This window comes from Leucopleurus acutus (genome assembly GCF_964270905.1).
Source record: "Leucopleurus acutus genome assembly, chromosome: 14".
NCBI classification, from domain to species: Eukaryota; Metazoa; Chordata; class Mammalia; order Artiodactyla; family Delphinidae; genus Leucopleurus; species Leucopleurus acutus.
Window position 1 is genome coordinate 87,263,848 of NC_139156.1, and position 17,614 is coordinate 87,281,461.

Below are 17,614 nucleotides of genomic sequence, written 5' to 3' on the forward strand. Positions count from 1 at the left end.
TAAAAGGAACATAACACAAAATCCACCATTTGGATCATTTTACAATTCACCGTACCATTCAGTGGAATTTACTACTGTCACAATGTTGTGCAACTATCACCACTGCCTAGCTGCAAAACATTTTCATCAACCAAGAGGAAACCTACACCCATTTTAAGGAGTCATTCCCTATTTCCCTCTCTTCCAAACCCCTGGCAACCACTAATGTAGAATCTTTTCTGTGTGTATGGATTTGCCACTGCTGGACATTTCATATAAATGGAACCATACAATATGTAGCCTTTCATGCCTGACTCCTTTCAATTAGTTGCATCCATCATGTAGCATGTATCAGAAATCCACTCACTGTTATGGCTGAATCCTTCATACCCTTTGAATACAAAATTAAAACTACGTTGAGAGTGAAGCTCTGTTTTAATGGCACATCTATTAGGCCAATTCATTGAAAGAAGCTGAAGATGGAGATATTGTTGTGAAATGATAATCGTTGAGAAGCCTCAGCCAATTGGATAACGAAAAGTTTGGGAAATGTTGCAAAAAATTATCTGCTTTATGTTAAAAGCCTATTAAACAAGGATGCAGGAGATTGTCTTTTTCTTGCAGGTAACTTAAATGAGGCAGAAAGAAATAACTGCCCTTTAGAACACATTTTGAAAGGATTCCATTTATTCTTAATAGACGAATGGGAGTACAGGAAGTTCACATCCAATATGGACTCCCTGTCCAAACACTGTTTATCGTTCTAGCCACCACTATCGAATTATATTTCTTGAGAGTAAGGCAGCTCAATTCCTGCATATTACTTTCTAAAATTCATCCATCAAATCCATTAATACAGTATAAACAAGAGTTGTTCAAGTTTAAGTGCGCTTCAAATATCAGGTATAAAGAACCCCCAGTAAGAAAAAGAATCCTATATCTCTTGCCAGAATGTGGTCAGCTCTGGGGCGCTCTGCTAGCTGAAAGACACATTCATTATTAAGGGGATAGAGGCTGTTTAAGTGGGATGAGAGCCAAAAAATTTTAACTACATATATGTGTTAAGAACAGTGCTGGGTTATCTCATATTCTATATCAGTCAAGGCTCACCGTTTTACATACGTGAAAAGCAAAGTTAAAAGTGTATTAGTAGGGCTTCCCTGTTGGCGCGGTGGTTAAGGATCCACCTGCCAGTGCACGGGACACACGTTTGAGCCCTGGTCCGGGAAGATCCCACATGCCACGGAGCAACTAAGACCATGTGCCACAACTACTGAGCCTGTGTGCTAGAGCCCGTGAACCACAGCTACTGAAGCCCACGCACCTAGACCCCGTGCTCAGCAACAACGAGAAGCCACCACAATGAGAAGCCCGCGTACTGCAACAAAGAGTAGCCCCCGCTCACCGCAACTAGAGAAAGCCCGCGCACAGCAACGAAGAGCCTAGGCAGCCAAAGATAAATAAATAAATACGTCTATTTTTAAGAAAAGTGTTTTAGTAACTTACTAAAAGGCACGCAACCAGTAAACGTGAGCACACTCAAGTTTAAGCTAATACTTGAGATTAATAAAAACGGCACTAAATTAAAAGTTCAGAGATATTTTTTATTTCATACTTTCACTAATGCTCTTCGGAGATAAATCATGTCATTTATATGGGCCTTAGTTTTCACAACTTTAATAGTTGGAACCTTGACTAGATGATCTGTATGTAGTCTTCCAATTCTAAAATGTTCCACTAATTTGGACTGCTACAATAATTGCCCTTGCAATACATGCATGCTGCCACCAAGTAGCAGTAGAGACTACTAGTTCCTTTTTTACCCCTAGTGGGGGTGCATTTTGACAGCAGACTTATCCGTCATTAGTACAACCTGTTAGTATAACTATAAGATAACAAAATAATCTGGCATTCTTTCCTGTAAAAGAGAAGCTTTACATTGTGTCTGTGAATCATACGAGAATCACCTGTAGGTTTTTAAATATAGAGGAAATCCTGAACCCATTGAATGAGACTCTTCAGAGACAGGACTTGGGCATCTGGAATTTTGGGTTCCCATCATTTGTATGTTTTATTTCATTTTATTTTTGCCTATGTACAATATTTGTCACATCCTTTTGAATCTTTAAAACTTTCTTTTTGTTTTAAATTTTAGAATATTCCATAATCTTCACCTACTTTTCATAAGGTGTTATCTGTTATGTTTATTCGATCTTGTGCGTCTCCTGGTTAAGACTTCTTTCTTTCCTTTCTTTGTTTTTTTCGGGGCCCTGCCTCATGTCTTGCAGGATCTTAGTTCCCTGACCTGGGATTGGACCCCAGGGCCCCAGCAGTGAAAGCTTCATGTTCTAAATACTGGACCACCAGGGAAGTCCCAAGATTTCAGTTTTAAATGACTTCTTTCCCCACTCTAATTCATTCCTGGGATCAGTTTCATGTTTGGACATTAAAGCAACCTTGCATTGCCAGAATAAAGCTACTTTGATTCTGATATATGATTGTTTTACATACCATGGATACAGTTTGTGCTTCTCTTTACACATTTTGCATGCATGTTCAAAGGAGAAACTGGCCTGTGATTCTATTCTCGTAATATTCTTTATCGATTTTTTTGTTGCTTTTTTAAGATTCTATACTTTATGTTTTATTTATTTATTTTTGGCTGCATTGGGTCTTCATTGCTGCATGCGAGCTTTCTCTAGTTTCGGCGAGCGGGGGTCTATTCTTTGTTGCGGTGAGTAGGCTTCTCATTGCAGCCTTCTGACCCCATGGGCTTCTGACCCCATTCGTCAGTGCTACTTCAGGTCCTCACCCCTTCCCTTCTGACCCTGGGCGGTGAAATCCTCTTTCTGCGGCTGGCGTGCGGCAGAAAGTCAATGAGGCAAGAGTAGGTTTGGAGTATCCAAGGAGCAGAAAGGATGTCAGCGTGTGGAAAACAGAGCGAGCAAATTGGAGAGGAGAACGAAACAGTCAGAGAGGAAACAGAGGCCCAGATTTCTAGGTCTGTGGAGGCACTCTGAGGACTTTGCATTTTCTGTGAAGAAGCCACTGAAGAAATTTGAGTGACATGATCTGACTTATGTTTTAACAAGATCTCTCTGGATGCCACGCTGATTAGAGACTGTAGGAGAGCAAGGACAAGCCCCAGAAGACCAACAGTTGATTCAAAGAAATGATTACTCAAACATGGTCCCCCTCCTCAGTGAACACGCAGAGCAGCAATTGGCAAATAATGCCCACGAATCAAATCAGGCTCTCAGCCTGGATCTGTGGGACTGTGAGCTAATAATGGTTCTCACGTTTAGAAAGCTTGTTGAAGAGGAAAGAGGAGGAGAAGCTACAGAAACTGTATATGGCCCACAAAGCCTAAGATATTTCAAATCCAGAAAATGCTTTCCAACACCTGACGTAGAGCATGTGGCTGGTAGGAGGTCCTCAACCAAATTTGGAAGAGGAATACATGAGTCAGTTAGTTCCTGAAAACACTGTAAAGTGATAGGTGTCAAGAAACATTTACCCCTTCACCCTTAACCTTCACAAATGATGCCAGTTCCATTGAGCTATTGAAAAATACATTCTGGCTTTCAGAAAAATAACCCAGAGGACATTTTCTCACATACGCAAGGTCATAAACAACTGTCAAGTGAAGTTGAAATAGCAACAAATCAAATAATAACAAAAAACATTTTGACTGATTTTTAAATCTTAGAAAGCATTTTCATGTTCATTATCTAATTTAATCCTCAAATCAACGTCATGAGATAGTTATTATTTCCCCATTAGAAATGACCACATATGAAATCCTTAGTGATTGCTCAACAAAAGCTGAAATCTTGAGTGTTGCATCTGTTAAGGCCATGGTTGGGTGTTTTCCCATGGGAACATTGGATGCTAAAATCCACAGGGATTTTCAGCTCAAGATGGCAGACTAGGAAATATATTTACTTTCTGTTCCTCCTGAAACCATATCTAAATAAAACTGTAGAAATACCAAAATTAATCAACCAATAAAAGCCAAGATATTCTGGAAGTCATCAACCACAGAAAGATTTCAACACATTTCGAGAAGGCAAGCAATGAAATGGAGGAGCCATGAATAAAATAATGAAGAAAAAAAGGCTGAGCCTAAGTAAGGTCTGCACAAAGTCACTCAGCTTTTGCTGAGCTCTGGTTATAGTAAAGGGCAGAGGAAAGAAGAGGGGCTGAAAACAAGGAGACAAACGTCATTTTAGGAAAAACACTTCATTTAATGAGCTCCAGGGAACACTCAGCCTGCTGCCATACTAACTCATGAATTACAATGGATTGTTGGTAAGCAAGACAAGAAAACAGGGAAGAAACAAAAGAAACAAAAATCAAGACACTGTTTCTAACTGGACTCTTCTCAAATGAGATCGAGGAATTATGGTTCAATGCCACAGCTGTAAATCATTTCTGCTCTTGGAGAGGTTACAAAGGGCTTATAATATTTCCCTTGTTTTCAGACAGAATTTAGGTCTGAGCAAAAGCTTTTGTGTCCTCCAACCCCAAAATTTATTGGGGATGGAAGCCCAGATTTGCTGGGACATACCATAAAAAGAATCTCAAGAGCAGAGGGTCAAACTGATTTTGGAATATATGAATTATGCCCAGTGTGAGTTTCAATAGGTTTATATATATATATACATTTTTACTGATCTATATGATTTTGGGTTCTGAAACTTCTACATGTCACATGCGTGATACATAACAGACAATGTCAGCCCCAGGAGGGAGAAAACACTCCAATGAAGCAAGCCAAAGAAACAAGTTTTAAGCAAGGTCAAGTGATGTGTAGACCAGGATTGTTCAATTCCTACCTGTCATGCTGAAGCTTCCAGCTCCTGAATAACAACACATGCTTCCCTTGTCCTAGACAGCCAAGAGTACGTCTCCTCTCTTGGGCATAGGAATCCCTAGAGTTACATATGGGTAGTAAAGAGTGGACCCAGCTGTCATACTCACAATGACCAAATTGTGTTGATCGTACTTTATACCAATACATCGCTCCACGCTGAAGTTGCAATAAATGATATATTTGCTTTCTAGACATGAATGAGACGCCTTACTGGATATACTCCAGGAAGGCCAGAGAAGCTGGCTTCTAATCCATATGGAACAATTCACTGGTGAATTTCTTTCAGGATAGCCCATGATTTATCTAGAATATCATCTTTACATATCTGGATCCTTCAAAGTAGACAAAGGGAAAATACGGGCTTCAAGCCTCAGTTAGAAATATGGAATGGTGCCATGCTGACAACGGGTGCTCCCTGACCTGTATCTTCTGAGATTAGAACACAGTGTGGTGGATGACCAATTCATGCGTTGAACAAAAGAAGACCTCCTACAGGGCAGTGTAGCTGTTCGTTACAGGTATGGCACTTAGGGCTAAGTACCATAAGGACTACAAGAAAAAAAGAAAAACAAGTAACACATGAAGCATATACGATAAGGAGGCACCACAGTCCAGAGCACAAGCTCTGGAATCACACAGGCTTGGATCGAATCCCGGCTAAGCCACTACCATCTATATACCCTGAAGGACAGGCCAAGGTTTAAATGTTCTTTTACCAAATTTCAAAACAGAAGTGAAGAAAGAACCTATCTGCCAGGAAGGGACATCGTGGGCTGCAGCATCCAGTCGGATCAGGGCTCTGCATCTCCTGCTCAGAAACCTTGGCCACCTGGCTCATGGTGATGCTGGCAGCTGAGCAGCCCTGGAGAAGGCGATCCTGTCTCCAGGTCTTGCAGAGGAGCTGGGGAGGTCTGCGGACGAGGTGGCCCACACCCTGGTAAGCTCTGGCTGCCTCCTGCCCTCAGGTCTGAGCAGGCTCTGGCCTCTGGTCCCGTGGTGGGGAAGGCCTGGCCGATACATACGCAGGGCTGAGGGGCCTTCAGAGCCAGTCGCCGGGCAGGGTGAGCTCTGGAGGAGGCTTCCACAGTCCCCAACAGTCTCCGCATGGTGGCCCATCTGGTGCCAAACACCTGCCACCCACAGTCAGAAGTCCCAGCCACTAGAAAGTCCAGAAGGGGCCCTGCCCTTTGCCTTTGGGCCGGGGTTAAGCCAGCAGCTGGGCTTGCATGTGACCCCTGCATCACCCCCTGCCCCGCCTGCACTTTCTCTGTGACACGTACAATGGATATGTCATAAAGCCAGGCAGAGCCAGTGCTATAAATTCAGACGAGTTAGAATCTAGGAAGAGGCTCTCCCACTTTCACTCTCTGCTCTCAGATCAGGCAGGCAGTACCTCTAATATGGAAGCTATGGACACCACACCTCCTTCACACGCTGTCCTCTCCCATTCTGCTCCTGTTTTCCCCAGCACCCCATTTACGGCCCTGGCGGGCATCGGTGCTTCAGCAGGAAGCACGTCAGACCCCGAACCTATGGACACCACACCACCTTCACACGCTGTCATCTTCCATTCTGCTCCTGTTTTCCCGACCACCCCATTTACGGCCCTGGTGGGCATCGGTGCTTCAGCAGGAAGCACGTCAGACCCCGAACCTATGGACACCACACCACCTTCACACGCTGTCATCTTCCATTCTGCTCCTGTTTTCCCGACCACCCCATTTACGGCCCTGGTGGGCATCGGTGTTTCAGCAGGAAGCACGTCAGTCCCCGAACCTATGGACACCACACCACCTTCACACGCTGTCATCTTCCGTTCTGCTCCTGTTTTCCCGACCACCCCATTTACGGCTCTGGCGGGCATCGGTGCTTCAGCACGAAGCACGTCAGACCCCGAACCTATGGACACCACACCACCTTCACACGCTGTCATCTTCCATTCTGCTCCTGTTTTCCCGACCACCCCATTTACGGCCCTGGCGGGCATCGGTGCTTCAGCAGGAAGCCCGTCAGACCCCGAACCTATGGACACCACACCACCTTCACACGCTGTCATCTTCCATTCTGCTCCTGTTTTTCCCAGCACCCCATTTACGGCCCTGCCGGGCATCGGTGCTTCAGCAGGAAGCCCGTCAGACCCCGAACCTATGGACACCACACCTCCTTCCCACGCTGTCATCTTCCATCCTGCTCCTCTTTACCCCAGCACCCCATTTATGGCTTAGGCCGGCACTGGTGCTTCAGCAGGCAGCACCTCTAACACCAAAGCTATGGACACCACACCTCCTTCCCAGGCTGTCATTTTCCAGTCTGCCCTGTCTCCAATAGAACCACTACCCATTTCACACCGCTGTTCCAAATTCTGGGAACACACCACCCAGTGATAGCAATGCCTCAGCCCATGCCTCGACTCATTTACCTGCAACGTGAGCCAACAGATAGACCAACACTTCAAAGTTATGACAGAATGTTGAGTAAGTTATACGCTTGGAATTTCATTTATTATTATTAACAAGCACAACTGTAGTGCTTAGACTATAACAAGTACTATTCTAAGGGCTTACCAAATATTAACTCACTTATTCCTCATAATGGCAACCCTAGAGGTAGGGAATATTCATAATGTTCACTCTTCTGGGGGCAACTGAGGCCCAGAGACGTTGAAGAGCTTGCCTAATGCCACACAGTAAGTAGGTGGCAAAACCCGGGATTAAAACCAGACCGTCTAGACTTTCATCACTTTGCTGTGCCACCGTACTATAAGTTGTGGTTAGGGAAGGAACTAAATTGACAAGACTCTGAACTAAAAGGAGAAGGGAGAAATGAGAAAATGAGTGATCCTAGAAACTAGAGTAGAGTTAGGCTCAGAAATTTCTGGTGATGAGACCCGGAAGAACAAGAACTTGGTTGGAATATTAACTTGGGGTAGTATGTGAATCCATGGAGAAATGGTTTTGTTTTCTGTAAAATTTAGAAAGGTCAGTTGGATGAAGATTAATGAAGACAAAAGTAGAAAGGAAAAGAAAAAGGTGCCTTAAGGGAGACATAACCGCTTCCCTCTACGTACCCACAGTTGGGGTCCTGTGGGAAAGGATGGAGCTCTCTCTACCGGGTTGGTCACCAGGCTGAACAAGGAGAAACATGGCAACCATTGTACTGGTTTTGATGATCTCTCAAAACCAAGGCTTCAGTTTCCAAGAACGACCTACGGTAGCATAACTAGTGTGTGTCACACATGCCACTAAGTGTGTTTCCAGTCACACATTTTAATTGGAGAACTACTTCCTATGAGGTAGGCATTAGTTCCCTATGGCTGCTGTAACAAATGACTACAAATGTGCTTGCTTCTAACACAACACACTTATTTTCTTATGGTTCTGCAAGACAGAGGTCCAAAACCAGTTTCCCTGGGCTGAAACCAGAAGTCGACAGGGCCATCCATCCTCCTTCTAGAGGCTCTAAGCGAGAATCTGTTTGTTTCCTCGCCAGCATTCCTTCACTTCTGGCCACATCAATGCAACCCCAACTTCGTCATCACATTCTCTTTGGAGTACAAATTCCCTCTGCCTCTCTCTTACGAGAACACCAGTGGTTATATTTGGGCCCATCCAGGTAGTCCAGGAGAATCTTCCCATCTGAGAACCATTACTTTCATCCCACTGGCAAAGTGCCTTCTGCCATTTAAGGTCACATTCACAGGTTCTGGAGAGTAGAATGTGGACATTTGGGGGCAATGGTATTATTCAGTCTACGACAAGGTAGATACTATTATCTTTCTCAGACGTAGGAAATGACGTTTAGGGAAGTAGTTTGTCTCAGGTCTACAATTTCCAGAGTAGAGACTTAAATTCTGCCACTGACACTTTAGGACACACCCTAAACAACTTGAATCTGTGTCCTTAACTACTGCATAATCCTTGGTTAAGAGTCACACTTAGGTATCAAGACCCAATTGAATGCAACACAAGTACTGTCTCCTCTTTCACTATGTTTGCCTGGTGTACTGATGAATCTTGCCCAGAGCAGAAGAGTTCAGAAAATTGTTATGCAGGTTTACGAAGAGAAAGCATTTACTGTTTGACGTGCCCGGAGTAACGGAAGGCTTTTTCAAATAAAATATGCCACCAAAGAGTCAAGTGTCACAACAGAGGTAACCCCGTGGGAGTCACGAGACTAAAATTATCTCCAATTGTGCAGGAGAGAAAAGTTTCACTGAAGGCAGGTGTAGTTCAGCCAAGCCCTACAGCACAGAAGTAGGAATGTGGGTATGTACGAATGGGAAACAGTTTAATGCAGAATGGATGAGAAATATGAATTCGTCCTATTCTAAAACAACTGGCTTATTAACTCAGTAAATCGATTTAGTCAGTCAAACTAGCTTTAGCTGATTACTTATCCAGGGAATAGCTGTTTAGAGTAATTTTTGTCATAGAACAGTCAATAAAATGGTTGAACTATAGCTTTAGGCTTGCTAAGTGAAATAGATTGCTCTAGATGATTTTCAAGTGACTTACTTGGTAGTACTCACGAAATTGGGGGTTAACAATTGCTTAAGAAAACAAAGAGAATTGATTTTAAATAAAGTACTTACTGTGTGAACTATCTGTTCAGTAGCTCATGTTAAACGGATGTTTATAATCCCCATTGGACAACCAACTACTTTTTTGCAAATGGCAATGTGAATTGCTCTCGCATAAACTATAGCAATGACCACCTATCTAATTTGTTGTCCAAACCAGAAATGTTCTAACAATACTGGTGTCCTAATAAAAATAAGCACGAAGGGAACACACATTGGGTGTCTCCCGTGTGCCCGTGCATGCATCTATATCTCACTGAACCCCCATAACAGCCCCCAAGAGAGGGACTCTGAGTGTCCCCATGCTGCTTGTGGAGAAACAGGCACAGGAAGGTTCAATAGTCTATCTACCTTATATCACACAGAGGGTGGGAAAGCCCGTTTTTAAACCACCTGCCTCCAATTCCAGGTGCTAGGAGCCAGACTCAGCCTACAGCTCTCTTCTGCTGGCCTGGAGGTGAAACAAGGTGTCATGATTAGTCAAATCCCGGTCTTCACTCATCAAGGTAGCTTGAACACCTGCATGTCCTCCAAGTAGCATGTAGCATAAGCAATAAGATGTTTGCCCCGTGATCCTCCAGGAACTTGGAATCAGCTGTGCCTGGTTAGGCTGAGCTGGTTTAGAGTGGAGAGGACCACCGATCTTCCACCCGGGCAAGTGCCTTTTGACCTCCTGCCATCAGAGGGCCGAAAACGCCAGCCTGAGAATGTGCTGAGGCCTGTAGCCTAGTTAGGCCAGCTCAGAACAATGATGAGCACACGTTTTTCCAATCACCTTTCCTCATGCTCCCCATGCCTCATACTGCCCTGCTTCTTTATTCTTTATCCCACAGATACCCAAAGCCCCTTGCCTTTGGGGAGGCGGATTTGAGACCTATTGTCACGTCACGTCCTCGCTTGGCTGCCCTGTGAATAAACCTCCTCTTTGCTGCAAACCTCAGCATTTCAGTGTTTTGGCTTGCTGCGCCTCAGACGGAATGGTTGGGAGCAGTGGTACAGGACCCTTGCATGTGAGGGAAGCTGGTTCCTAGTAGTCACATTGCGGATGTTTTCTCCTCTCGGGGTGGGGGTGGGGCAGACATCCTGCTCTTCCGGAAAGGGACAAACACAGGTGCCAAACCCTTGCCCTCAGCGTCACCCTCACCTAGGAGCTTGTTAGAAGCACAGAATCCAGGCCCCACCCAGAACTACTGAATACCAGCCTGCATTTAACAAGATCCCAAAGAGAGGCATACCCATATTAAAGTTGGAGAGGCACCAAGCTGTCATCGTCTTCTCCGCAGCTAATGAAAACGAAGCAAAGATTCATCCCGAGCCGACTCTGCCTCAGTCACCTGGATATCCCATGAGCTCATTTAATCCTCCCCAGAACCTGCAAATGAGACTGAGGGTCAGAGTGGTCTAGCACCCAAGGTTCCATAAAAGAACACGACCAAGGCTCACTGGAGCCCAGACTTCCAAAAAAGAAGGCCCCTGAGCACAGCATGGCACCACCACAGCCCAAACCGTGGGCCTGGAGGGTAGGCCAGGCTCCCCACGCAGAGTTCACACCATTCGACAGATGCCCACAGCAGACCACAAGGCAATAATGAGAAGTAACTTCTGATTGTGGAATCTCTGAATTTTGAGATTTAAAGAAAAAAATCTGTTTTCAGGGGATGGTTAAAACAGTTCTACCAAGGAGTAAAGAGAGGGCATCTCAAGGCTCCTTCTGGACTAAGAATTTAATGCCTACTTATTGAGAAATGCTCCGTGCATTTGCTCAGCCCTACGTCAAGATGAAGTTCTCTGTGCCCTAGAAGCTTAGGTTCTAAAAAGGCCACAGAAATGGGTGAGACCTAAAAAATGCCAGAACAATGCAACGGTCTTAATCAGACTGTCTTTGCTTTGCCTTGCTTACAAGTCACTGACTTTAAACTGAATATGGTGTCATGTCTTTATGTTTCTTGAAGCTTTGTTTTTTCAAAAGATCATATAAAGATTTTCTTCCATGGTAAGACTTTTATATTGTATTTTTCTTAAACTGGACTGTGGTACATTTACCCTCCATCAGATGATTGCTTATAACTCACCTTGCTTTATTAAGAATACCGCTAGAGGCTTCTATGTGCCTACTAAAGAAAATACAATTTCAGGCCCATTGAAACCAATGAAAATCCAAGATTTCAGAGCACAAGATAATGAAAATTCTCTCTATCCGCGTCTCTTACTGCTTTTAATCTGTTAACAGTCCCTAAGTGTGTCAGATGAAAGGTACTGTCGCGGGAATTGACATCATTAACAGCATTCCATACAGGTAAGTCTTGATTGTTCCAATTTCTCAAAAAGTTGGACATATTTACTGCCTCTATGACATCTCTAGGGTGTGTGGAAGAAATAAAAAAGAGGGCTGTACAATGTATTTCTCCAAATATACACACAAATAGTTTGCACATACAAACAGGGAAACCTTATAAATAATGTATGGGGAGCAAAGGATTGTCGGTAACGGAACTACTCATTTCGAAAGACAACACTGTCACCAAGTGTCCCCTCACCAAAACTGACTGGGAATTTTTGGGGGCCACCAAACCAGAGATGGAGATTTTCAGGCACATTCTTGCCAGAAGAGAGAGCCTAGGGCATAAACCACTCAACTTGTTGGCACGAATGCCAGGGCAACCCAAGCAAGGGGATGTACAAGCCTACGTGACGCTTGGAAGTAGGAAGCTTTGGGGGACTACACCTGGGCTGGTACTGGCCTCCCTCCCCAAAGGGACAAGGAGAGCAGAAACCTGGATGGAGTCAAGACAGAGAACAAAGCAAGGCAAGGCTGGGTATGGAGCAACGTGTGGATCCAGGAGCATGTGTCTCAGAACTGCCGGGGCTCTGCAGACCAGCTGCATCCCCATTCTCCTTGACCCTCATGGGTATAATGAACTCAGGATGGGCAAATCCCGGCTGCCAAGTCACTTCCACCTGTCCATGGAGTTGACAGTTACTTGCTCACAGTGAACCAACCTCCCTGGACCTAACAGCTACCGCAGGAGGCGGTAGTGGAGAACAAGGTGACGACAACGACCAGATGCGAAGGAGCAAGAGACGTTCAGCGGACCGACTGGGTGGACTGATGGTGTGGGGTTAAGTCTGCAGAGCTAAAGGGGCCAGATGTAGAAAAGGGAAGGGGAACCATGAGGATATGGTCAAGCCCCATCGTATGGATATTTCATCCATATGTTGTATGCAAATTGCATTCAATTTGCTCTGAGTGAACAAGAGAGAACTAAATTATCCTTTAAACCATGTCAGTGACTTTATTTACCATCTCATTTGATGAGCTCATAGCCCAGGGTCAGAGGGAAATGGGAGCTGTGAGTCTGCCATCTCTCAGGAAGTCTCAGGCCTCAGAGGCCCCTCAGAGCCAAACTACCTCACCTTTTGCACTTTTCAAGCAACGTTATTCCTAAGTGCGAGTCACCCTCTTCATCAGGTTCTCCAAGAAACAGCAATCTCTCCCAATGAGAGAGGAAATATGGGCTACTTTGGCTTGCTGAGGCACAATATGTAGGTCTCCAAAATGGTACCTGCCTGGGGATTTTTCAAGAAAATTAAGCATCAGTGGTGATTTGTTTGTCTTCACATAACGTATGACCCAGATGTGCTGAGAAATAAGAAAAGGACGAACGAATCAAGGGTGGCTGATCCAAGGAGGCAAGGGGCAACTTCCACAGCCTACGTGGAAAGCTAGAGGGAGGGAACATCCAGCTGGTGGGAGCTGAAGACAGGGGCCAGTCCTCCTTGGGCTCGGGATGCCACCCCCTCTTCCTACATCTTCATGCTCTCCTTCTCTGTTGGCCCCTCCCAGCCATATTAAAGAGCCACAAGGAAATGCTCTCCTCCATTCCATTCTCCTGTCCTCCTATCCACCCCTCCCTTCTTTCCCTTTGCCATCAATTTCTTGACTTGCCCCCCATTTCTCCCCTCCCATCCACACTGCGGTCTGGTTTCTGCCCCACTACTCTCGCGAAACTGATCTCCTTGAAGCCCCCAATGATTTCTCCGTTGACAAGTCCAGGGCACTACTTCTCAATCCTTATCTTTGTGACCGCCAAGCCGAGTCAGATCTTAAACAACGTCTCTGTCTTGAAAATCTCTTCCCTTGGCTTCCGCGCCACCTTTCCTTTTCTTTTCATGAGACCGATCACAACCAGTGCTGCAGATTCCATCGAATTAAGGAATGCTGTTGCCTACATGTGTGAATGAGCTCAAGTGAGTAAAGTACTGAAGTAGAGGACACCTAAAGTGAAACGTCTTCATGAATGTCCACGTGGCTGAGCAGCAAGCTAACCTTTCCTACATGTGCTAAAGAAGAAGAGTTGGGTTTTATTTTATTTACTTTTCCCTGGACTGTGTTGAATGACTATCATCTACAAGTTCAGGCTACTTTTGGCTGAGGATTAATGCACTGGGAGAGCTGAGAGAAAACTGAACAATAGAGCTGTCTTTTTCTTGACCAGTTCACCTTAGTTTCCCAAACTCTAAGTCTTTCCCGAATTCTTTCTCCTTTCTATTGTAGTAAAAGGAACATAACACAAAATCCACCATTTGGATCATTTTACAATTCACCGTACCATTCAGTGGAATTTACTACTGTCACAATGTTGTGCAACTATCACCACTGCCTAGCTGCAAAACATTTTCATCAACCAAGAGGAAACCTACACCCATTTTAAGGAGTCATTCCCTATTTCCCTCTCTTCCAAACCCCTGGCAACCACTAATGTAGAATCTTTTCTGTGTGTATGGATTTGCCACTGCTGGACATTTCATATAAATGGAACCATACAATATGTAGCCTTTCATGCCTGACTCCTTTCAATTAGTTGCATCCATCATGTAGCATGTATCAGAAATCCACTCACTGTTATGGCTGAATCCTTCATACCCTTTGAATACAAAATTAAAACTACGTTGAGAGTGAAGCTCTGTTTTAATGGCACATCTATTAGGCCAATTCATTGAAAGAAGCTGAAGATGGAGATATTGTTGTGAAATGATAATCGTTGAGAAGCCTCAGCCAATTGGATAACGAAAAGTTTGGGAAATGTTGCAAAAAATTATCTGCTTTATGTTAAAAGCCTATTAAACAAGGATGCAGGAGATTGTCTTTTTCTTGCAGGTAACTTAAATGAGGCAGAAAGAAATAACTGCCCTTTAGAACACATTTTGAAAGGATTCCATTTATTCTTAATAGACGAATGGGAGTACAGGAAGTTCACATCCAATATGGACTCCCTGTCCAAACACTGTTTATCGTTCTAGCCACCACTATCGAATTATATTTCTTGAGAGTAAGGCAGCTCAATTCCTGCATATTACTTTCTAAAATTCATCCATCAAATCCATTAATACAGTATAAACAAGAGTTGTTCAAGTTTAAGTGCGCTTCAAATATCAGGTATAAAGAACCCCCAGTAAGAAAAAGAATCCTATATCTCTTGCCAGAATGTGGTCAGCTCTGGGGCGCTCTGCTAGCTGAAAGACACATTCATTATTAAGGGGATAGAGGCTGTTTAAGTGGGATGAGAGCCAAAAAATTTTAACTACATATATGTGTTAAGAACAGTGCTGGGTTATCTCATATTCTATATCAGTCAAGGCTCACCGTTTTACATACGTGAAAAGCAAAGTTAAAAGTGTATTAGTAGGGCTTCCCTGTTGGCGCGGTGGTTAAGGATCCACCTGCCAGTGCACGGGACACACGTTTGAGCCCTGGTCCGGGAAGATCCCACATGCCACGGAGCAACTAAGACCATGTGCCACAACTACTGAGCCTGCGTGCTAGAGCCCGTGAACCACAGCTACTGAAGCCCACGCACCTAGACCCCGTGCTCAGCAACAACGAGAAGCCACCACAATGAGAAGCCCGCGTACTGCAACAAAGAGTAGCCCCCGCTCACCGCAACTAGAGAAAGCCCGCGCACAGCAACGAAGAGCCTAGGCAGCCAAAGATAAATAAATAAATACGTCTATTTTTAAGAAAAGTGTTTTAGTAACTTACTAAAAGGCACGCAACCAGTAAACGTGAGCACACTCAAGTTTAAGCTAATACTTGAGATTAATAAAAACGGCACTAAATTAAAAGTTCAGAGATATTTTTTATTTCATACTTTCACTAATGCTCTTTGGAGATAAATCATGTCATTTATATGGGCCTTAGTTTTCACAACTTTAATAGTTGGAACCTTGACTAGATGATCTGTATGTAGTCTTCCAATTCTAAAATGTTCCACTAATTTGGACTGCTACAATAATTGCCCTTGCAATACATGCATGCTGCCACCAAGTAGCAGTAGAGACTACTAGTTCCTTTTTTACCCCTAGTGGGGGTGCATTTTGACAGCAGACTTATCCGTCAATAGTACAACCTGTTAGTATAACTATAAGATAACAAAATAATCTGGCATTCTTTCCTGTAAAAGAGAAGCTTTACATTGTGTCTGTGAATCATACCAGAATCACCTGCAGGTTTTTAAATATAGAGGAAATCCTGAACCCATTGAATGAGACTCTTCAGAGACAGGACTTGGGCATCTGGAATTTTGGGTTCCCATCATTTGTATGTTTTATTTCATTTTATTTTTGCCTATGTACAATATTTGTCACATCCTTTTGAATCTTTAAAACTTTCTTTTTGTTTTAAATTTTAGAATATTCCATAATCTTCACCTACTTTTCATAAGGTGTTATCTGTTATGTTTATTCGATCTTGTGCGTCTCCTGGTTAAGACTTCTTTCTTTCCTTTCTTTGTTTTTTTCGGGGCCCTGCCTCATGTCTTGCAGGATCTTAGTTCCCTGACCTGGGATTGGACCCCAGGGCCCCAGCAGTGAAAGCTTCATGTTCTAAATACTGGACCACCAGGGAAGTCCCAAGATTTCAGTTTTAAATGACTTCTTTCCCCACTCTAATTCATTCCTGGGATCAGTTTCATGTTTGGACATTAAAGCAACCTTGCATTGCCAGAATAAAGCTACTTTGATTCTGATATATGATTGTTTTACATACCATGGATACAGTTTGTGCTTCTCTTTACACATTTTGCATGCATGTTCAAAGGAGAAACTGGCCTGTGATTCTATTCTCGTAATATTCTTTATCGATTTTTTTGTTGCTTTTTTAAGATTCTATACTTTATGTTTTATTTATTTATTTTTGGCTGCATTGGGTCTTCATTGCTGTATGCGAGCTTTCTCTAGTTTCGGCGAGCGGGGGTCTATTCTTTGTTGCGGTGAGTAGGCTTCTCATTGCAGCCTTCTGACCCCATGGGCTTCTGACCCCATTCGTCAGTGCTACTTCAGGTCCTCACCCCTTCCCTTCTGACCCTGGGCGGTGAAATCCTCTTTCTGCGGCTGGCGTGCGGCAGAAAGTCAATGAGGCAAGAGTAGGTTTGGAGTATCCAAGGAGCAGAAAGGATGTCAGCGTGTGGAAAACAGAGCGAGCAAATTGGAGAGGAGAACGAAACAGTCAGAGAGGAAACAGAGGCCCAGATTTCTAGGTCTGTGGAGGCACTCTGAGGACTTTGCATTTTCTGTGAAGAAGCCACTGAAGAAATTTGAGTGACATGATCTGACTTATGTTTTAACAAGATCTCTCTGGATGCCACGCTGATTAGAGACTGTAGGAGAGCAAGGACAAGCCCCAGAAGACCAACAGTTGATTCAAAGAAATGATTACTCAAACATGGTCCCCCTCCTCAGTGAACACGCAGAGCAGCAATTGGCAAATAATGCCCACGAATCAAATCAGGCTCTCAGCCTGGATCTGTGGGACTGTGAGCTAATAATGGTTCTCACGTTTAGAAAGCTTGTTGAAGAGGAAAGAGGAGGAGAAGCTACAGAAACTGTATATGGCCCACAAAGTCTAAGATATTTCAAATCCAGAAAATGCTTTCCAACACCTGACGTAGAGCATGTGGCTGGTAGGAGGTCCTCAACCAAATTTGGAAGAGGAATACATGAGTCAGTTAGTTCCTGAAAACACTGTAAAGTGATAGGTGTCAAGAAACATTTACCCCTTCACCCTTAACCTTCACAAATGATGCCAGTTCCATTGAGCTATTGAAAAATACATTCTGGCTTTCAGAAAAATAACCCAGAGGACATTTTCTCACATACGCAAGGTCATAAACAACTGTCAAGTG